This window comes from Myodes glareolus, chromosome 8, assembly GCF_982192425.1.
Source record: "Myodes glareolus chromosome 8, mMyoGla1.1, whole genome shotgun sequence".
NCBI lineage: Eukaryota > Metazoa > Chordata > Mammalia > Rodentia > Cricetidae > Myodes > Myodes glareolus.
In genome coordinates this window covers 93,848,549-93,871,805 of record NC_142033.1, presented here as the reverse complement: position 1 = coordinate 93,871,805, position 23,257 = coordinate 93,848,549, and the positions used below count along the sequence as shown (strand labels likewise).

At 40.7% G+C, this 23,257-nt stretch overlaps 1 pseudogene; it reads left to right on the top strand.

Annotated features, from left to right (window-relative positions):
- Positions 1 to 9,119: 9,119 nt before the first annotated feature.
- On the top strand, positions 9,120 to 9,739 carry LOC125401181 (cell division cycle-associated protein 3 pseudogene; annotated as a pseudogene).
- The last annotated feature ends 13,518 nt before the right edge of the window (positions 9,740 to 23,257 follow it).

The following is a 23,257-nucleotide window of genomic DNA, read 5'->3' as shown; positions in this document are numbered from 1 at the left end:
TCCAATGCCAGCGGAGAAATAAACTTCCTAGTGAGAATGACAGCCAGCAAACAAAGAGCAAACATTTCCTTCTTCCACATCCTCTATATAGGCTGCTGCCGCCAGAAAGGGTGGCTCAGATTTGAGGTGAATCTTCCCACCTCAACAAATTGGGATTAAAAGTAGGTCTTCCCACTTCAAATGATTTAATCAAGAAAAATCCCTCCCAGGTGTGCCCAGCTGCCTGGGTTTTAGTTAATCCTAGAAGTAGTCAAGTTGACCACCAAAATTAGCCATGTTTTCAGGTAATCAGAAACTGGAAGAAACCATTAGCTCTTGAGCTGTAACAAAGGGATTGCTAATGGTGACAGGTACCAGGAAGATGGTCTTGGGGAAAGGTGTGCAGACCTGAGAAAGAAGGATGGGAGACAAAGTAGTGGAGCAAGGGTAAGCATGCAATACTAAACAAATAGCCTTTTGATATACTCTTGAGGTGTTTAGAGTGTGGACAGAATTAAAAGCTATAGCACCATGCATTTTAGGAGAAGAATACAATTAAGTTGATCCTTATATTGTGAAGCAATTGAGAAGACAGTTTTTCTTTCTTCTTGCTTGCTTGTTGTTGTTGCTTTCTTTTTCTTTCATTTCAGAAAGACTCAAGTTTAACACGGATCGGTCCCACGTCAGTCTTCCAAGTACTAAGATTATGGATATGCTCTATTATTTCTGGCTAAAGATATTAATTTCTAATAAATAGTTTAAAGCATTCATATTGTAATATCTAGACGAAACTCTGGAAATAATAATAAAGGTGGGCTGGAGGGATGGTCGGTGTGTAAGAGCACAAGCTGTTCTTGGAGTGGCACCAAGCTCAGCTCCCACGCCTACGTTAGGTGGCTCACAGAGATTACTGTTCCCAGTCCTGGTCTTCACAGCCACCCCACCACAAAGCTCTTTCTCTCTCTCCTGCCTGTGTGCACAAGGGAAACACAATCATACATACTATACTCATACACACGGATAATTTTAATCTTTAAAAATCATAATGAGAGGGTGTTTAAATTGGAATGTAATAGGAAAAATGGGCTGAATATTAAAATAATTTCCATATTGTTAGCAAAAAAAATTGAGAAATATCTAATTAAGATAAAATATGCATTACCTTTGATCTGGCTAATTTACCTTCACTAGAAATGTATACAACTGCAAAACTGTGCACAGAAGAATTAGTCTTAACAATAAACAATAATTTAGAAATGAAATTGTTTAAATTTTCCTCAATTAATATTGACATAAACAAATATGAACAAATATCAGACATATTCAACCAGTAAACAAATTTACCATCATTGTATCATAAAAGAATATTTACCACAGAAAACTTAACATGACTCTTAACACAAGAGTTCTTACACAGGTGGTGATTCGCAGGGAGGAAGGCTATGGGAACATGGGTCAGGGAAGTTGCCCATGTATTGATCTGTGAGGTAGTCTCACGGTTGTATCTCTTAGTCAAAAGATTTTCCGTTGTACACTTAAAATTTACATCTTTTTCTCTAGATCTAATTCAAGCATGATACTTTAAAAGAACATTCATTAAGTATTAATGAATTAAAATGAAAGAACTTTCATTAAGTATTCTAGAATTGGGCAAGATTTGGTGGATAAAATATAGGGCTCATTTCTCAAGTTACTTAACTGAAATCTAGGAAGATTCAGCATATAAAAACTTAAAGAACAGATGTGATAAATTTGTGTGAAGGAGTAAATTATGTTAAGTGGGCAGTAATGATGTAACTTTATAAAAACAAAATAACGAACAGCAAACAAATGGAGGACCTCGGGAAATTGGTGGGACTCGTATGGAGAATGTCCCTGGACATCAGTCTTAGACTCAACCTGTGGGACTGATATCTGGTCACAGGACTCCCGAGGGTGAAATTACTTTATCTTGTCTTAAGGGAAGTTCCTGAAAGGCTTCATGTGAATTTCTTCTTAGTATACATGGTAGAGCTGATAGATTCAGGAACTCAAAACAGACCCCTAATGTATGCTGAATGGCGTGAGTCTTGACTGAGAAATGACCCTTGACATCCTAGTCACTGTAACATAGTGCCATGTGCCTTGGGTACCACAAAATGATGCACTTGCTTCATTTTGAGGCAGGAAAGACTGGAAAGCCACACGTACAAAGGGCCCATTAGAGCAGATCGGAAGGCTTGTTGTGTCTACCTCTTTGTCTTCCAACTGCAATGGCTGAAGGAGTTAATCTCTCCTAACCCTTTGCACACCAGATGGTCCTGCACCTCCCAAGGCCTCCTCTTCTTTAAAAGCACAGTAGCTGTTCAGTTCCTCCCAGGTGCGGATTCATTAGCTCTTCCCTGGCTCCCCTTGTTTGCTGACTACTTGTGGAAAAAAGCCATTTACCCTGGTGAATGTCAAGGTTAGTGCAAACTGTCCTTGTCATCCGTCTCTCTGGCAGAAGGTCAGGGCTAAGCTTTCCTCAAATGGGCAGCGTCAAACAAAGCAGGGCTGGACTTAACTCACCAGAAGGAAGAAGGCAGGCCTGTGCAGGAGTTGATAAACATTCCTGTGGGCTGTGAGCACGGATTAACTCCTTCCTTGCCACTCCGAGAAAGTGCCTGCTCTGAATGATGCCTTGTAATGCCTGAACTTACCGGGCTAAGAGACTTGTATTAAAGCAGTGAGCTACTTAGGTACATAGGTACATCAGTACCTATGCCTGTTGCTACATTAGCATCTTTTTGCATGGTTCTCTTTTGTTATCTTAGCTGTTTAAACAGGTATTACATCTTTCTAAGGGTCCAGTTTAGAAACTAACTCCTTTACCCTAGCACTACCCCAGTCTATTCTTACCCTCACTTTAAACTTGCAGAGAGGTTGTGAACCAAATAAAAAGACCTTCTAGGTTCAGAAGTTGTCATACTTTGTTTGTATGGGATAATCAATTTAGGACAATGGCCTTTTGGGCAGCCTCACTGGGTCCCGGCTTGATCCAGCTGCAGTGCTCTCCACAGGTGGGCAAGCACTAGCCAAACACCAACGCTTATGGAAATTTCCCTTTTGTTTCAAGTTCTACTGTTCACTGTGATAATGAGGGTGGCCCTCCTTGAGACACTCCGGAGCAATAGTACTTTGCGTCCTAGGTGAGACAGGCAAAAGAGGTGTCTGTTAAGCAAGGTATTTTTCCTTTTTGATTCCTTAGAATGAACAATTGTTTTCAATGCGTCCTTAAAATGTGGGGCACAGAGATATAAAGTACACTTCAGATGGGGTTGGAATGAACTCCATGAGTATTTATGAATGTATACCTCAAATATCTGTATCTGCTACATAACTCGTACTTTCTCTCTCAACATGTTAGCTTCCACGTTGAATTATGGAAGCATTGGCTTCTATGCCAAAGACGTTGCAAAAGTCTTAACCAAGCAGCCGACAGATCAGCGTGGTCATGTAGATTCTAATCATATAACTCATAAATGAGGCACATGTTTCTAAATTGTTATATTAATGTTAAATTAATTTTATTAGTGTGCAAGTGCATGCGTGTGCGTGTGTGTGTGTGTGTGTGTGTGTGTGTGTGTGTGTGTGTGCATGTGGTATGAGTTGAGGTGAGCACACACAACATCATGTGAGAACTGGAGGACACCTTCTGGAGCCTACTCTATCCTCTCACTGTGGGACCCAACAATCCGCCTGGTTGGCAGGCAAGTGCTTTTAGCCGCTGAACCACACCAGCTCTGTGTCAAGATCTTAGTTCACTTGTTTACTACCCATGATCCACCTGTTATTTTAACATGTGAAAGCCCATATTGTTCTTTGACAAAGTTCCCCAGAGCTCATTGTGATCTATTTCTTTCAATACGCCATTTTCTGTGTTCCCTTTAAGTAGCTACTCTCAGGGTTTTCTGGGAAGTTTTGTTTATTTCATTTGGAGGTATCTTCAGGGCTTGTGATCAAATCACCAAAATGTCACTCCTGATGTAATTTTAGTGATGTAAATCCTTTTCCAGCATAATAAGTCCTGCTTTCTACCCTTAAATTCAAAACTCACAAGAACTATTCCCTGCTGCACGTGTCCGGCACGGCTCCTTGACGGGCCTTGCTGAGGCCCTTCTTAGATCACCTGTGTTAGGTCTCCTGTGTATAACTGTGTTTTGTTTTCCTGTGGCGTGTCTAAATCTTTTTCTCGAACTAATTCTACAGATTTTTCTCCTAGAACGTCTAGAATTCCTTCATGATCAGAAATAGCCTTCCTTATCTCTTTCCCTTTTCCCTCCCTCTGGCAAGGAGACAAAGATGTGTATATTTGCACAACAGTTGAGTTCTTGAAAGGAGAAAATTAACCTTGAACAAACAGAACTGAGAATGACTGCAGCAGTGTTCACACATCGGAGTGTCCAGAAGAACAGAGTTTCAGTTATCCAGTTATTTTAATGACAACGAGAAAGTGCAGATATAAAAATGCAGATATTTTAAATAATGTTGATACAGTATTTTGTAATTATTGTGTTTTAGCGCTAACTACTATTGACCTCCTATTCTCCTTAATGTATAAATCAAGCTAGCAAATGAATCTGTCTATAGGAAAATGCATACTATCTATAGAGGTTAGTATGATCCATTCCTTCTGGCCCCTGTTAGGGCCTTGGTTCGTGTCTCTTGAAGTAAATAGGAACAACTAAACTCTCTTGTATGGCATGTTCTAGAAACAGCCTTTGATAATTTTATGGATGACAGACTACCTGTCCTATGTAACCAATAAGGAAAGATTTGGCTTGGGCATTAGTTTTCAGTGCAGTTTGCTTGTTTGTTCTATTTTGAAGTCAGTCCTTTGACCCCAGCCTCTGACATAAGCGTCATTATTCCACTTCCCGCGGTCTCAGCAGCTGCTCTAGTTAGCACAAGCTATCAGTCTCACTTTCTTAGACATTCCCGAACATCTGAAAATATCAGTCAGCAGCTAGAGCTATCCTCCATGTCTCCTCATCCGTTAGGACCCTGCCATTTTCCAGCTCCTGTTCCTACAATCCCCAGATACTCAGGAGACAGCTAGCAACTCAGAAACAGAAATGTGCCCTCAGTCGCTACCCTGCCTCTGAACCCCAAACCCAAGCTCCTTTCTATTCGTGTACAGACTTTACTTTTCTACTTCTATCCAGACTCAAACTCTCTGAATTTCACTGTGTGTCACAGCTAAAGCTTCCCCTGTTTTTCCTGGCGCTTGAACGGATCTACCTTAAGGCTTCCTTTTATGCCTTAACAAATATAAGTGGCATTATCATAAACACAATTCAAACTCTCACTGAGCTCTTGGGCTGCTCTGCTTTTTCTTAAGGAATCTTCTAGTATATCTACTCGTTTACCAAGAATGCCCAGTTAGAACTGCACAGAACACAATAAGCCTGTCGTGGACGTCTCTTGGCTTTGATAATCCTGGAAATGCATGCTAATCTCAGCTTGTCCAGGATACATTGAGTGCATTGTCTCTAGTGGAGCCTCGCCATGGGAAAGCTTCATAGACTTCATGGACGGTGGCAAAGGGGAGGAAGCTCTGATGACCTTGGCTGAGTCTCAGGACTGTTCCTCCCCAGCCCTCCCCACTATCCACCTTGCCTTCTGTGCAGGTCAGGAGGGGAGAGGCTAATGCAGACCCTGTACCTGCGAAGAGGAGGAAATCAATGTTCATCATCCAGAACTTCAGAGCTGCTGGCGCACAAGCTAACTCAAGCTCCCTGAGGTCCCGGGCGGGGGGGGGGGGGAGGAAGAAAGACAGACATTTGGAACAAAAATCAATACTTTCTCCAAGTAGCCAGAGAATAAGGAAAGTGGCAAATGAAGAGGCAGAGACGGGTACTGCCATGTTGGTCCCCAATTCTACAGCGTTTACCAGCCTTGCATCTTGCTATTAGGAGATGATATTTCTGAGAGAGAGTACTATAGACTTTTTGATGTCCCCGCCATTCTAAAATACCAAATTCAGCTTAAAGTAGTAACCTGACCACAACTGGATTTTTGCGAGGCTGCTCTATCTCTGTATTACACTCCAGAATTGTTCTTTATTATTACTTTTTTCTGGTGGGAATTTCTTAATTTAACAAAACTGTAGAATTGAACTCTTATTTGAAAAAGGCACTTCCGAGGTGCTGGTCAGGAACAAATATATACGCCTTGTTACAGCTGTCTGTGGTTGAAATATTACCATGGCAAATATATAAGAAAACAATGTGCAAACGAAGCTTTGTCTTGTAGGATGAGGTGATAGGGACCAGAAGCATGGGAGCAGACCTCTCATTTTCCCTGTGTTTGCTCACCCTCTTCTCCATCCATGTGAGCTCTGCAAGCGAACCAGTTAAAGGCCTTCCTGCCATAACTCATTGCATTTCCAGAAGACACACGTTTCCATGCATACTTAACATATTATTTACTTTTCCACAAATAAAATTTAATACTGTCTCGTATTTTTTTCATTTAACACTACAGCAGAGTCTCCTAAAGCTTGGAAGTTTCCGTTGTGTCTACCTATTTTTGACTTAATAGTTTCCTATGACATAGATGAACTTAGTTCACATCAATATTTGACTGTTAAAAAATGTTATTATGTAGCATTGTTTTTATTTATACTACAGTGAGTATATTCTTACCGGTTCCTTTAACTGCTCTGCAAAGATATCACAGTAATAAATGCTGAAAATTAGAATTTCGAGTCAAATTCAGTGGGAATTTTGATTTTTAAAGTAACAAGCAAACAATGTCTGTCAAAATCCATGTTCACTAGCGGGGTTGAGGGTTCTCATCTTCCTCACCTGGTGTTCTGGTTGCTGTCTCAGCATCAGTCTTTGCCCCTCCTGCTTGCCTAGCATAGTCTTTACCCTTGCATACTGTCTCCATCCTTGCATACTGTCTCCATCCTTGCATACCTTATCTACCCTTGCATACCGTCTACACCCTTGAGTACAGTCTCTGTCCTTGCATACCGTCTCCATCCTGCTTGGGAATCAAATGAAACAAAGCTGCAGAACTGAGTTCTTACTCAGAAAAGACTCTCCGGAATGGGGCACTGTTAAGGATCGCACCTGGACGCCCTGCTACAGGTGTCTGTATTTGGATATTACCATCAGAAATGAACAAGCAGGTAATGTACAAAGCCTGGTTTTGTGGGGTGAAGTGATATGGGCTTGAAGCATCAAAGCAGACGTCTCACTCTCCCTATGTAAAATGTTGAAGACACAAACTTGAAAATGATTCCTTTAGTTTTCATAGGTTCTGGAACACATTTATGTTGTATTCTTTCTTTGAAGATGAGAAGATTAATTCATTAACTCTTTAAGAATTCTAAATACTGAGATTTTAGAAGCACACAAAGAGCAAAGAACAGTTCCTAGCTGAGAGACGGTCAAGGGGAACCTCTGCAGGACCCAATCCACGTTACACATAAGAAGGTCCTCAAGATGGCCGACTTTCATGTCTCCATCTGAAAACTGCTCTCTCCTCTACAAGTAAGCTGGAGTCCTCATTCAGACTCCAACTCTTCCTTCCTTTGAAACATAATGTTAAATCATAGACCACAAATCTCCTTTCCCTTGCTCAACATTGTGTGTGTGAAAGTTTCATCAGATAGCAATAATATACATTTCAGTTGCATAATGTCCCATTGCACAGATTTACTACTTATTGATTTACATAATCTAACTTTGGCTGCTATGAAGTATGCTTCATTTGGTGGTTTTTGTTTTATTTGTGTGTGTGTGTGTGTGTGTGTGTGTGTGTGTATGGGGGGGTTGCCTAGATGTCCTAAATAATAAACTCACTTTAGGAGATAATGCTAAAATATAGTACTATTTATAGCACGATATACTAGCAGCAGTGTAGACGGTAGTAATCCCTCCCCCGTGCACTTTCTTCCAGCACTGAGTGTTGAACCCAGAACCTCATACAGGCTAGGGAACTGCTCTGCCTTCTGGCTACATTCTTAGCCCCCCATTCCTGGCCCACCATTCCTCTTCCCAGCCCTCTCCTGTCAATCTTTGTTGTTTTAACTTAATTGAAAACATCATTCTGTTATCTCACAGCAATTTTAATTTGCATTTTATACTCAGCGCCCTTCATGTACTCTTTAGTCGCTAGCTACCCTGTTTCTGAAGAACCCATTCAAGACTAACACCTTGTGTTGCTGAGTGAGGGAGAAGTCAACAAGTCCCCAGGGTTATATCCATGTGACAGAGACAAGTTTGAATGTGTCTGTTTCTGAATATGCTTTATCCACTTGCATGTAATTCAGAACTACGCCCAGAGTCACTTCAGCTTCTGTCCAGCCTAGTTATTTTCCATATCATTTCAAAAGTCCTTGCCAATATCCAGCGAGATCATGTGTGGAATTCGTTGGGATTGTGTTGAATGTAAGTTCCGTGAAATTTTAAGGGTTTATTTTCTTGAGTCTTTCAATACATGAACATATTTCCTTCCTTTATTTAAGTTCTATTTTCTCTTAGTAGTTTGGTTTTCGGTGTAGATAGCATATACATCTTTTATGAAATCTACTCTAAGTAATTTTATTCTGTTGTAACAATTTATTCTGCTGCATTTCCTTACCGTCTAAATCATAGAACCTCACTGAAGCATAATTCGAGGTTTTCAACCTGTTGTACACAAACTATTGTTGTTGTTTTTGTTGTTTTCCTAATGATTTATTTGGGGGGAAAAGTTAACCCAGAATTGATGCGAAACCTTACTGTAAACCTTGAAGTTCTGGTACTATAAAGAAAAACACAGGAGAAAGATTTCAAGCTACTGGCATAGTCAAGGATTTCTGGATATAACTCATCATTCTTGGGTTTGAGAAGAAAGTTGAGATATGAAAATGTACCAGATTCAAAAGTTCTTTTTTATAGTAGAAGAAATAATAGGATGAAGCCAGACTATGTAAATTCGGAGAATATCTTTCTTAACTATTCACCCGACAGGGGATAACTAACCAAACTCTATAATGAATTTAAAAAATCTAAATAACAAAAGAACAAATAATCCAGTCAATAAATGGCAAAATGGCTTAGAGCTGGTAGTGTTCACCCAGAGGTCAAATTGGGGCTCAACGGGCCCCATCCCTACCCCTAGTAAAGATGGGCTCTACTAATAACATCTCGGGCGCTCCATCCAGCATGGACTCTAACACACAACAAGCATCTGAATAGAGCAGGAGACCCTCATTCACCTACTGCTTGGTATCCAGCGCACTCCTATTCAGGTGGAGCATTCTCCACAGACAAGCCGACCAACAGAACAGTGGAACAGTTCTCAACAAGCACAAGACCCAGATCCCTGATCTCCAACCCTTGGCACTGCACAGACACCCATGAAGATCAGTGGTGCAGAAAGCTGAGAACAAAGCCTCCAAATCCAACATCCCCTTCCTTTCCAAGAGCTTGTTCAGCTCCAGAAAACACTTTTATCTTCTAAACTGGACCTGCCTTCGGATACTCAGTTATCCCTAGAGGACCAGTTGCTGCCTTAGAGCCAGACTGAACTTCCCTCCAAACAGGTGTTTACCAAGGAGGAACTTTAACAATCCACAGAAACTATAATTGCCAGTCAGAACTCAGACAAGCCCTCACGAGATCCCGAGACTCTCCGGTCTTCAGGTTCTAAGTTCAATAGACAGAAAGCATGCAACAAGGTGCTGGGGACATCTCCTCTTACTATCCTGCAGGATGACAACTCCCCTGGGACCTTGACAGTATGACAGGGTAAGTGGCCTTCTCTGTAAGTGAGAACGGTAAGGACCTAAAGGAAAGAGCCGTTCCTGAGACTGGAAGATTCATGGAAACTGGAGGAGCAGCATGTGAACAAAGCCAAGGCCATGACAAGGAAAGTCAGCACTTTGCTTTGATGGAAAGCTGGGTCCACACTGGAGTCACCCACAGAGTGGGAATATGCTGTGTTCTTCACCTTCTTCTCTAAGAGCACTGAGGAAAGTCCTGTTCGCTGGTTCCTCCCAGGCTACCAACTCTAGTACTTGGATATTATTTTATTTTGTTTCGTGTGTTTCTTTTATATTAAAGGAGACGATTTTAAATGATGCTTTAGGAAGCTAAAAAATAATAAATGGCCAAATGAATTCAAAATGTGGCAGAAAATAAATAGTACAGCAATAACTTTTTCCCAACATCTTTAGCTATTAGACATAACTACATAGAAATACCATGTGCACACAGTCAGATCAGCTATCATAAACACACACACACACACACACACACACATGGGTGGGGGAGGGACTCAGGGTGAAGGAGTCCATCTATACTCTTGGTGGGAATGTAAATTGGTCTAGAGTCGACAGAAATCAATATAGAATTTATGCACAACTCTAACAGTAGCACTACATAAACCAAGTCCTACTGTTCCTAGATAAGTTCCTGAAAGAATCTTAGGCAGAGGACAGTTGAGACTCTGCCATGCTTCCTGGACTATACTGCAGCATTATTCACAAGGGCCAGTTTCTGGAGTCATCCTTGAAGCCCATCAGTGGGTAAACAGATAAAGAAAGCATGGAGCATACACATGATGAACTATTCAGTCATGAAGAAGAATGAAGTCACGGAGCTTGCAGAAAGAGGATACAAGAGATCATCCAGTTTAGAAAAATAAGCCAGGATCATGAATCTCATGCTATCCCTCCTAAGAGACATCTAAAAATCGTAAAAGCAGGATTATCACTAGGAAATCATAAAGGAACCAGCAAGAAAGGGGTGGGAATCTCGTGTAATGCTGTGGGTGAATATGGCCACAATACCTTATAAACATGTGTAAAAATGCCAGGATAAAACCCAGTTCCTTAATTCAAAACAGAAATTCTTTTAGATTTATGATACAACCAAATCTTTGTTAATAGGACTCTTAGTCTTTGCTATTAACAACTCCAGTTTGATGGAGGGTAGCATTGACTGAACACAGCATCCTCATATTATCCCAGTGCCAGGTACCACTCAGCATCTCACCATTAAGTTTGTTATGGCTTCAGGTTCGAACTCACACACGTGTATGTGGGTGGGGGTGTGTGTTTATATTTTATTCCTAGTTTGTTAAGATGTTTTATTTCTAACTATAAATAAGAAGTATTTCCAAAATTTATTTTTCTGCATTTACTGAAAATTGCATTTTTTCTTTTCTTTTCTCTGGTGATGAAGTGGATTGAGTTCACTTTCAGCGTTGAGTGAGTTTTGCGTTGTTGGAATGAGACCAAATTTGTCACAAAGGTTAGTGTGTTTTACTAAGCACTCTGCCCAGGGTGTTATTTTGTCCAAGTCTGCATGTGAGTCTTTGAAGAATGTTTACCCAAGTATTTCCTATTTGTGTTTTCCCTGTGAACTTTGGTATACAGTGTCTCCCACGTTTACTCAGTATTCTAAGGGATGTGTAAGACAGTTATCATTTTCTCACAGAGAAGGGGATAGACCTCTTTAAGAGGCTGACCAGAGCGCCACTCTTTATAGGAGACTTTTAACAAGAAAGTCCTTTTCATCTGCCTTTTTTTTAAACTTTAAATTTTCTGTTCTGAATTCCTTTTTAGTGCAGAAATGTTTGTTTAAGAATTAATTGTTCGACCACAAGGTGTAGTTTCAAGTGTCCGATTTAGTTACTCCCAATGCAACACTCTTGCTTGTAAGACCTTTAGCAGCGTTTGTTTCCATTCTGGGCTTCGGCTGTCTCTTCTCCCTTCTCATCCATTGTATTGGTGAAACTGTCATTGGCTGATTTCACTGAACATTCCCAGTGAGCATCAAGAGTGGGTTCTGTTGCTAATCTGTTCTCTACTCTTTCATTTGTGCTGTATTTATCCTTTTTCTTCCTTCTGAGTTCCTCGGCTTTCCCTCGGTTCTTTTCCTCCTGATTTCTTTAGATTGATGCCCACATCATTTTCATCTTTATCTTATATACTCCCCTAACTCTGTAATTATCCCTCTGGAAGTCTTCAGCTGCAATCTGCATGACGTGGTATTTTTGCTATCATTCATTTCAAAGAAATTTCTAATTTCCTCTGTAATTTCTTTTTTGACTCAAAAAATCTATTTAGAATATACTTCTTCATTTCTAAACACATGGGAATTTCCTAGTTATCTTTTGTTTTTGTTTTGTAGCTTAATTTGCTCTGTGGCCAGAGAACACACTCAGCATGACTGCAGCCCTTTGAAATGTGTTTAGACTTCTATATGAATCAGCAGATGATCTATTTTGGTGACTTTCATGTGTGCTTCATATAAATTCATACCCTGCAGATGTGGGACACATATTCTAGATCCATCATGTCTCGTTTGTTAATTGTGTTTTCAAATCATCTATACTCCGCTGTTTCACTCTCTACTTTGTTTTATTAGTTAATGAGGGAAATACGTTAACACGCACTATTATGTGTATAAATTTCACCTCAGTTTTGTTAGTTATTTTTGCTTTATGTATTTGAAGTTGTTTTTGGATGACCATAGAAAATTAAAATTATGTTCTTCCTGCCCAGTGAATAGAACCTTTTGCCACTGGGACATCTCCTTTTTAATCACTCTAAATGATTTTGTCTGCGAGTTTTTGTCCGATAATAATATAGAAACACAATCCAACTTGTTTTGGTTTTGTATTTTCTATTCCTTTGCTTTCTATCTCACCCTCATATTTAAAGTTTCTTTTCACTGGCATGTAGATGGGCTTTATTTATTTATTTTATTCTGACAGTTTTGTCTGGGGGCATTTATTATAGATAGCTATACATTAAGATGATAACTAATTCAATTTATCTTTATATCCAAAAATCATCAATTTTTCTTTAACATTGCCTCACTTCTTTTTGAATTCTTCTTTCTTGTCTGTTTTTTTTTTGATCACTTAAGTATTTATATTTGTTTGTCTGACTATTTTGTTTCTTCCTTTTATTCCCTTGGCTGTTCCTTTTTGTAATGTTATTTTACTAGTTACACTAGATATTAGACTATACATTTTGACTCATATAAAGCCAACAAAGGATGCTCCTTTCACCTTTCCTCAGCATTTCAAGGACTAGAAAGCACTTTAAGGGCACTTATCATTCCCACATCTGGTGAGCTTCTGTTGTCTTTTAATTGTGTGAGTCTTGTCTGCTTATGGGTAAAACCCACAAAATATGTTATTCATTCTATTTATTTTTACAGTCAATATTTATTTAGATTCACCCATATGTTTAACTTTCAAAACTCATTTAGCTTCTTTCTTCAAACAATAGGCCATTTCCTTTTTTTCTAAAAAAAAAAAATGCCCTTCAAATTTTCTTTTGATGAGCTACTCGTATAAATGAAAACTTTTGCTTTCTCCTGAAAATGTTTTCATTTCAGAAGGGCGTTTCCACCATGATAAGCACTGAGCTAACCTTTTTTCCTTCGTCTCTTTGATAAGGACACCTCCATGCTCTGGCACCCCCATTGCTTTGGCAGCCAGTCATGTTGTGGCTCCTTTGAAAGCCATTGGCCTTGGTGGCTGAAAGGGTACAGTATCTTTTTTGTCCTTGACCCTGGAGAGTCTCACCATAACAGACGTCAGTTTTTCTTGCTTTCCTTGGGACTCACAGGGATTCATTTGTAATTCACATTTGTCTTGTAGGCCTGTGCCTCCACTTTTCACCTCTGTTGGATGTGACCTGTGAGGCAGACTGTGCCATATGGCTAGGTTTTTTGGTATTTCCTTCCATTTGTTCTACTACGCTACACTTAAGACTTTTCTCAGACTTAGTGGCTAACATCTCACTAATTCCAGCTCTCAGATAGTTGCGGGGCTTACCGGTGGCAACTCTGAGAATTGTTCTGTAGTTGAGACTATCCAAATCTCCCTTTTGTCTTGAAATAGCCCTTGACTTCTGATAATAATATCAGTAAAAGTAGCATAATAAAGACCCCCGTAAAAAAAAGCTATCCGCAAAAACAAACAAAACCCAGCTAAGTCATGGTAAGAACTCTGACCTTTCAAATTTATTTCCATTGCTCCCTTTTCTCTATATATCCTTAAAACAAAAAGCTCACTATCAAGGAAGACAAAAACAAAACAAAACAAAACAAACAAACAAAAAAAGCAGCAGGTCCATGGCCAGGGACAGAAATGGGCAGATTCAAGACCCATGGCCGAGGAGTCTACATAATAGTCTGGAAGATCCCTGAAGAGCTTCACTCATATGGCACTTGCTCACTAGCCTAGGCTCAAGAGCACACACTCTAAAAGCAGCCTTTGTTTTGAGGCCACTGCTAAAACAGTTGGTAACAACTGTGTAACATTGTGGCTGCCAAGCAGAGGACCAAGGTTGGGGCAACGCATTCTTGTGTTCTACCGTCTGCCAGAGAATCCATGGGAACTATGCCTCAGAACCTTCTGACAGAAAAGCGGTTCTTCCCACCCAGACACACCTTCAGAAAGGGTACCTGTTATTTTCAAATCAAACTCTACCATAAACACTTCTAGTCTTTGCTTTCTCTAGTGACAAAGGTTTGTAGGATTGTCCAGAATTCAGAAAGCATTGACTCTTGGGGTCAGGGAGAGAGGTTGTATTATGTTGCACCAAAGGGAAGAAGCCACTCAACAAAGACTGAAGTAAGAAAAGTGTACCCCCAACATCTTAGATCCTTCCATATTTAACATGCTTTCGCACTCTGGAGTTCCTCAAAGGGAGGAGGTCTGTTGGTGAGGCTAATGCTGTGGAAGGATCCAAAAATGATCACAAAGTGAGGCTGGGTCTACGGATTTTTAACAGAGCAAATAACCACAGCAAACACTGCAGTGGATGTGTTTACAAAAGGAATTGGAGGAATGAAAACCAGGAATCGCTGGGCCCTGGTGGTGCAGGCCTTTAATCCCAGCACTTGGGAGGCAAAGACACCTCACTGTTTCTCCTTTATTGTCCCACATCTTCAAATTCGTTTTTCCAAGAATATCTCAAAATTAATTACTATATAACAAAACCTTTTAAAATTTTTGTAAGAAATATTTGGATTTTGAGATTTTTCAGAAGCTCTGCGCTTGAAAAGTCCTTCCTGTTGGTCTCTCAACAGGCTAAAGGTGAAGACAAACAGGCCGTGTTATCACTTCTTCTACTCTGAGACAGGGCTTCACTGTAAGAGAATAAAGGTGGTATTAGTTCATCTTTGTTCTCGGTAGCCAACCTGATTGTCCTGGAACTGGCCCCGTAGACCAGGGTGGTCTTGAACTCACAGAAATCCTCCTAACCGGTACCACGTGCTGGGATTAAAGGTATATGCCACTACCTCCCAACGTGATTACCTCATTTTAAATTCTGTCTTGGATTATTGTTAACCTCTTTGAAACATACTCTAAATCCTTATGTCAAGTCCTAAAATATGCCGGCTACCACCATTTGGATTTCAGCTTCAATTTTTAATTGATTTATAGCCATAATCACATATATAAAGAGATAGAAAGAGACATGTATCTGTTGTGTGTCGTAGCTACAGTGTGGGATAGAAAGTCTTGTGATTCTAGCTTTTGTGGCCCTAATTCACCATCCTGCTACCTAAAAATGGAGACGGGGACAATCAGTATGGGAATACAGAAGCACCAAAAGGCCTGCATGGACACACACACCTTGCCTCTCACAGACCTGGGGTACTTGGAACTCACCTGAAGATAGGTGACCACTTGGGCTCTCTCTTCAATCTTAGCCAAGTGGCATTCATTTTAATAACAAGCTAAACTCATTATGTGAATTGTGCAATTCTGTTAGGATATTGTTATCCCATGTAAATGCTATTAGTTCCACAAATGAACTACTCTATGTGAAGCTGCTTAGAAAACTATAAAGCCATTTACACATGGAAGAAAAATTATAATGCACAAGAGAGAATAGTCTTGCGCTAAACTGGAACCATAAAATGCTAAAACACCCACGGATGCAGCTACAGTCTGTACCGCGTCTTTTTTTGTGTGTGAAATTGTGAAAGAAAACAAAATGTTTTTTTCTTGTCTATGACTAATATTCTTCTACCACTAAAAGTGTAATCTTCTGTTTCTGCTGTGTGATCTCATCTAACTCGACATATTTTATAGCCCTTCTGTCTCCTTAGAAGTGCCACTTTGTGGAGGGAGGAGGTGGGGTTTTGCAAGAAGTTTTAAAATACGCTGTTAATGAATGAATGGACAATTAATTACTTGTTAAATACATTAACACAAATCTGGGTCTGAATTTGACTCAGAATTAATTTGGGACATATGTGCACATCCTTGCTGGTATTTGCAGTGGGCATGGTGTGTAGAATTGCATTTTTATATGAGAAAGTCTTCTTCCTGGGCATAGGGAAGAAAATTCATCAAACTAATCTTACGTTTCAAGCCCACATTACTCCAAAAGGCTATCTTAACAAGAGCATGGCTTCGTACATGCTGATGGCATTCATTCTCCATTGCCCTTGGACCCTGCCCCCACATGAATGTTGTCCGTGTTGATAGTCAGGAAGGACAATACACTACACACCAAGTGAACAACAACAGCGAAACAATCAGCTATCACTGAATAGATCACAATAGAGATTATTGCCCATGCTTCATTGACTCTCAAAATATGCTTTTAGTTTTTAATTAGTTACTTTTGTTTATTTACTGATACTCATTTTATACCTAACTCCTGTTCTTCCTACTAGATAGTAAAGCCTACCAGAGTACTATTCTCTTGATAGAAAAGCTGTATCTCCATTTTAATTCATAGAAGAGCACTGGTGTAAACTGTCTTTTCAGGGTTTTCCCCCCAGGCTCTACCTACAGATGTTTTGAATATGTATCCATCTTCTCTAATGGTAAATAGCCAGCTTTTTCTCATTAGAATTCACAGTTGTGGATAAGAATAACATTTTTCTAGACTTCTTTTTTCAAACTTAGGTCTTTAATGACGGCAATATGGCTGACTTCTATACCCAAAGGAATGAGATATAGGCTATCCTTTTACCTGGTACACAACTGTGCTCTTTCAAAGACTAAAGCTCTCTCTTAGAATATTTAATCAGACATATAGGCGAAAAGTAAAAGCATCAGGGCATTTTCTCTACCCAACAACTCATAGTTCTTCAGCTCGGACTTGGGAACACTGACAGGCATTCCCTTGGTGTCCTTCTTCATACACTTCAGCCTAGGTGATTTATTGACATTGTGCCACAGTTCATTCCTTTTGCATTGTTTCCTTATTCTTCCAATTTCCGGTATCCGCACAGCGACAGAGGACTCCATATGGCTGCCCTTGGTCTCAGATGGGTTACATTCTCAAAATCTTTCTCTCCGTCCTTCCTCTGGATGGCGTGTGAAACCAAATATATTAAAATTTTAGACTTTTATATCATTCACATCCTCTCCCAATTACAACAGGTCACTTCTGCATCCTGCTCCCTTGGGGGCCTGCTCAATGACCAGCAAACTCTGAGATGTCACCAGCTGATAATGACTTAATATTTCACCTGCCAGAGAACATTTACATTTTTATGGAGGCCCTAAGCTAAAGAATATGACTGCATAGGTCTTACTGGCAGCAGGAGGAGGGTAGAAGATATTCAGAGTCTAACTACTTTTGCACCCCCATCACACACCATGTACACTATTACATGTATTTATCTCTGATGGATTCTACCTTTGAGCTAATTCTGTGTTCTTCCCTGTGGTGACTACGTGTTTTGTTTTTCTTTCCTAGGTGACCTCCCCTTTCCTTTCTTTCCAACCATTGCTCATTTTCCTTGTTCTATTGTTACTTTTACTAGTACATATAATTTTATTAACTCAGTCATTTTAGTTTCTTCTAAAGAACACATCAAAAATTCAAGCCATGCCACACAGACCTAGAAATTGTTCTTGAAGCAGAAAAGATAGACCCAAAAGTTATTTCAGAGAAGGTCTATCAAATGTCACCTCTGTGTTGCTGGTCATTTTGTGGGCTTTATTAGAATGAGTCACCCATAATTTATGGTTTTACTGGACCAAAGAGAAGATGGAATATGAAGAACAGAGCTTATGAGGAATGTAATCTAGGTAATTATATTTAGACAAGTTGGTGCCATAATTAAATCAGAGCCTAAAAAACTAACAAGGTGCCTTTAGGAGATGTTGAAAGATTTTTCAGGCATTGAAAACATTACAGAATCTTTGGCACAGGCAGAGATGGAGACTCAGAAGCTGGCCCTGAGTTGGGAAAACACATCAGCCAGCAGCAGGAGGAGTTACCCAGCATCACTTCCCAGGGCAATATAGAATCAATGGATAAAGACTGCAAGTGGACAAATTGTACTTCATTTAAAGGGGGACTTTTTAGCAAGCAGTGCTATACAGCAATGGAATGAGCAGCCTTCCAAGGTCATTACTGGTCACATTGGAAGAGTCTAAGTGGCCATTCACTAGGGCCTTCTGGGAGTGGGGACTTCTTGTACTTACAAGCTAGACAGTCACTGTCTCCTCAAACACTTCAACGTTACCATTCTGGAACCATCCATGCTAGATTAGCTGACTGTTCTATGCAGGCAACATCACGCTTTCTTGTAAGGTCTAGAAGCCTGAACCAGAGGCAAGTAACTGCAGAAAAAAGCCTAGGAAACAGCAACTGCCACCCTTGTGCAGTATCAGTCTTCCCATCGCCTTCAGCCTGTTGGCTACTCACCTGCCCATCCGTTCTCTAAATGAAGTGCCCAGCAATTGAGTTCAAGTCAACAAGCACAGACGCTGTGCCACCATCAATCATAGGCCCCTTCTTCCCTGAGCCCTTCAGTGGGAGGTGTAATTGGTTAATTGCCAGGGTTGTTAACAAGAATTGAGAATTCAAGGGAATTGGCTAGCAATGCTGATCAGCTACAATATGGTTAGAACAAATGTGCTACTAAAGGGAGAGAAATGTGGAAATAGGCATACCTTAGTCAAAACAAATGGGTCTCCAGTCCTTCATTAGCAATACTTGAGACATATTGGGTCAATGCACCCTTTCAAGGGCCTAGAAACACACACACACACACACACACACACACACACACACACACACACACACAAAATGAAAGAAGAAAAGGAGGGAGGAAGAGAAAAGGGAAGAAAAGATGGAAAGGAAAGAGTAAGGAAGAAAGGAGGAAGAGAGAGAGAGAGAGGAAGAAAAGAAGGAAGGGAGGAAGGGATAAGTCTTTTTTAATCCCTTTCACTGAATCTTCAGGTAGCAGGATCCAAAGTACTCTCCACTTTCCACCTTTTCTAGAGGATTCCTCTCCATGCAACAACCTACTCTAAACATTTGGTTATTTTTCTTTTATTTTTACTTTTTATAAAACAACCATTTCTCTTCTTGTCTTAATTTGTTCTGTCAGACAGTGAAACAAACTTCTGATAGAGAATGAGGTAAATCCCAACATACCACCATTCAGAAAAAGCTTCACCCCACAGGTATGTTCCTCCTGGGAGTATGAGCTTCTCTTTGCAAATGCAGGTATCCCACCCAACCCAAACTGGGTTAACTCCTGAGCTTTGCAGTGCATTCTGTAGCTAATATAGATGTTTTAACCAACAGTTAACCAGATACAACCACCTGTGTATGCAGTCAGTTTATGTTTGTCATAGTGTTCCTTCGTTCTGACATCATTATGAAATGTGTAGGATGTTCTGATGATTTATGATTGTGAGATAAGAAAGTTGTGACTCAATCAAATGGGTCATTCTCTGCTCTAAGTGTATGAAGTTTTAAATGTGTTGTAACCATGGAATTCTTTAGAATTGTTCTTAGAACTTACAAGTGAGTAATCAGATTGAATTTTGTGTGTTCAAAGAGGTGTGTGTGTGCAAGTATATGCATATATCCATATATGTGTATGTATTTTAGAGGAAATTGGGTGCTTGTGGCTTGCAGCAATTTGAGGTGCCTCTGGTATAAATCTGTAAAGTCAAACAGAATCAAGTCCAGAGTTACTGTTACATGATTTAGACCATGGCAATCATGTGTCCAGGTTTCCAAGACTGCCTTGTTTTCGTGTGATTTTTAAGGAAATCCTGAAATACAGAGTCAGTTGTGGAGCATCCTTTATCCATGTGTCTTTCTGGACTGTGACGCAACAAAATATCACTGAGTGTGGTGCCTGGAATAGCTAAGTCATCAAGACATGGTGGCACATGGCTACAATCCCAGGGATTGAGGGCCTAAAACAGGACCATTGCTGGTGTGGGACTTCTTTTGTCTCTATGCTGCTTTTATTGGTTAATGAAAAAAGAAACTGCTTTGGATCTATACAGGGCAGAACTTAGTTAGGCAGGAAATACTAAGCTAAATGCTGAAAGATAGAAGGGCAGAGTCAGAGAGAAGCCTTGGAGCCGGTGGAGACAGATGCTAAGAACTTTACCGGGTAAGCCACAGCCACGTGGCAATATACAGATTAATAGAAATAGGTTAAATTAATATAAGAGTTAGCCAATAAGAAGGTAGAGCTAATGAGCTAAACAGTGATTTAATTAATACAGTTTCTGTGTGATTATTTTGGTGCTGAGCAGCAAGGAATGAAACAAGCGGCCTCGTTTCTACAAATTGCTACCAGTTTGAGCTCAGCTCAGGCTTCATAGTAGGATTCTGTCTCAAAACAACTAAACAAAACGTGTACTTCTGAGTTTTGGAGACTGCATTGTTCAAACTCAGGGTGTCAACATAGTTAGGTTCCTGTGAGGGGCCCTTCCTACTCTGAAGGGGAAGTAGGCTCCAAGGCTCTCATAGGGATATTTAATTCACTATGAAGGCTCCATCTGCATGATCTAGTTACCCCCAAAGACTTCATCCAAATTCCTTCATATTGAGGCTTCAGCATATTAATTTGGAGGGACATAATTTTTATAGAACCTATAGTAGTACTAGGTACATCTCAATGATAGCTTTACAATTTACAAAGAAAACTCCTTTTAAAAAAGATTTTATTTAATGAAAAAAATGAAGGTCAAAATATTCCGTTTTGGCTTAGATAATATTCTAGTTCAGTATGGCTCCTAGCTGATCTCTTTTGAAGAAACAAAAACACATGATTTGGAGTTAAAGACGAACAGACTAAAGGAAATGTAGTGTCTCTGTTCTTGGAAAGACTTAGTAGAAGGAAAAGAAAACTAGACACTGGAGAGTGGTGGCTTTGTGTGCTGTGAATCCGAGTTCAGCATGGTGGGCCACATGTACTGAGTCGGGTTCCCACCCAGATGATGTCCAAAGCAGGAAGCCGCAGTGCAGCAGTGCAGTGTGTTTTGAAAGTGGTTGGTCTTGATCTCACCACAGCACCATTATACTTGTCTGAGGAGAGCTTGAAGGACACGGTGTTTAGTGTAGCAGCCACGTGTTGTGCACAACTTGATCCTTTGGACGCTGACCACAATTCTTGAAGTCTCTCCAACCTTGTGGTGGCAAACGCTGGCGGCAGATGGAAGGGCTAGCTTCATCACCTTCCCATGGCTTAGCTGGGTGCCTCTGGGGCCTCAGCTGTTTACTGAAGAGAATATCAGAAAATGCAGTGGTTGCCCAGGAGCAGCAAGAGATACAGGCAATGGTGCCTTTCCTCACAAAAAGAATTGTGGAAAACGGAGTTGCCAGGCCTGGAGCCAGAGTCGCCATAATGCTCGGCAGTACCTCATGAGAGAGGGGCGCATGGGCACTAGCGCATACAGGCTCAGTGAAAGTGCGAGTCGTTACATATTTGCTAATATGTTGAACTTCGTGTCAGTTTGTCCGGAAAGATCTTTGGGAAATGGACTCATGACTGGAAAATTATTTCTGGCATTGGATAGGGGTCGTTAGAAATGAACAAAATCCTCAAAGATCCATTGGGAAGGGACCAGAGGAATGAAAAAAGCAACATTGGAAAGTGAGGATTCTCAGGAAATGAAATGGTAACTTAAGGGTGATGAAGCTTTACGGTGATTTCAGGAAACCTGTGACTGGCGGTCAGGCGTTGCAGACAGGCATGGATATAGAGGTCAGAGCTCTGCTTGTGATGTCTACCTCTCGAGCTGTTCATTTTGGGTTTTTTGAGGAAGGATCTCTTACTGGTCTGGGACTCCGCTAAGTAGGATAGGCTGGCCGTCCACTGAGAGCCAGGGAGTCACTTGTGTGTCCTTCCAAAGTGGTGGGATCACAGTGTATGCTACTAAAACAGGTTTTCCTCCGCACAGTTGAAGGGCCTCGAACTCAGGCCTTACTTGGCAAGCACCTTACTACCGGAGCTATCTCCTGGGTCAATCCTTTTATTTCCCAGCCCAAATGCAACTAGTGGAAACGGCAAATGCGCGGGAAAAGGCAGCGGTGAAGACACTGCCCAGAAAGCTGTAACCCAAGCACTTTGCTATGAGCAGGGCAAAGATTTCTTTCCTGGCTTGTACAGTTGAAACTTGTAGAAGCACTGTGAAGCTCTGACGAACCAGCCCCACTGTGCGAATGCCAAAGAGCATCCCTCAGTCTCGCGGGGCTGGGATTTGGACACAGAAGTAACGAGACAAAATCTGGAGCGATTGGCTTCACAGAGTTTCAAAGATACTTGGTTGAGTTTCAGTTCTCAGTTCTCGCCCTGTAAGTAAAGAACAGAGTTTGTTCCCAGTGCTCAGAGGCTTGACCTCCCACATGGAAACGAAATCACAAAGACATGTGTGTATGCATGCATACAGACGTGCACTTTTATTCCAAACTCAAGAGAAAGAAGGAAAAAAAAAACTTCCCCAGATTTTTCAATTCCTATAAGGATTGTAGTTTACTATTTCTGGATTTGGATCATTGCATTCCCTGGATTATTAAACATAGCAAAAAGCCATCTGCAATGAATCGGGCTTGCTCCTCTAATTGAGTCATGCTGTGAAGTCCCTTTACGGCTCCCCCTCACTCCATTGCTGCGTATTTTCTCAACAAGGAGAGAAAATACATTTTTACTACTAATGCCACCTGCAGGTTGAAGGGAAACTGCTGCAAAATGCGTGTAATCTTGAATTCTTACAGCACAGCGTTAGAACTCTCTCCAGAATATCCCCAAGCCTTGCCAATCAGCAGAAGAGGAGTCTGGTGTTTTTCCTGCTTCTACCGCAGCCAGCCTGCTCTCCACTCAACGCTCAGGCCAACTGATATTGCACTTAAGGACACATAAGAAGTTGTTTCTTAGGAAGTAATTGCTTTGGGCAACTCCATACAACAGCATCCAGCTCCAGTTTTCACAGGTAAAAGTGGGCTGAGTGTTATCCTCAATCAATTACTTTCCACATGAATTATTTCCGAGGTCAATCAATCATTCCC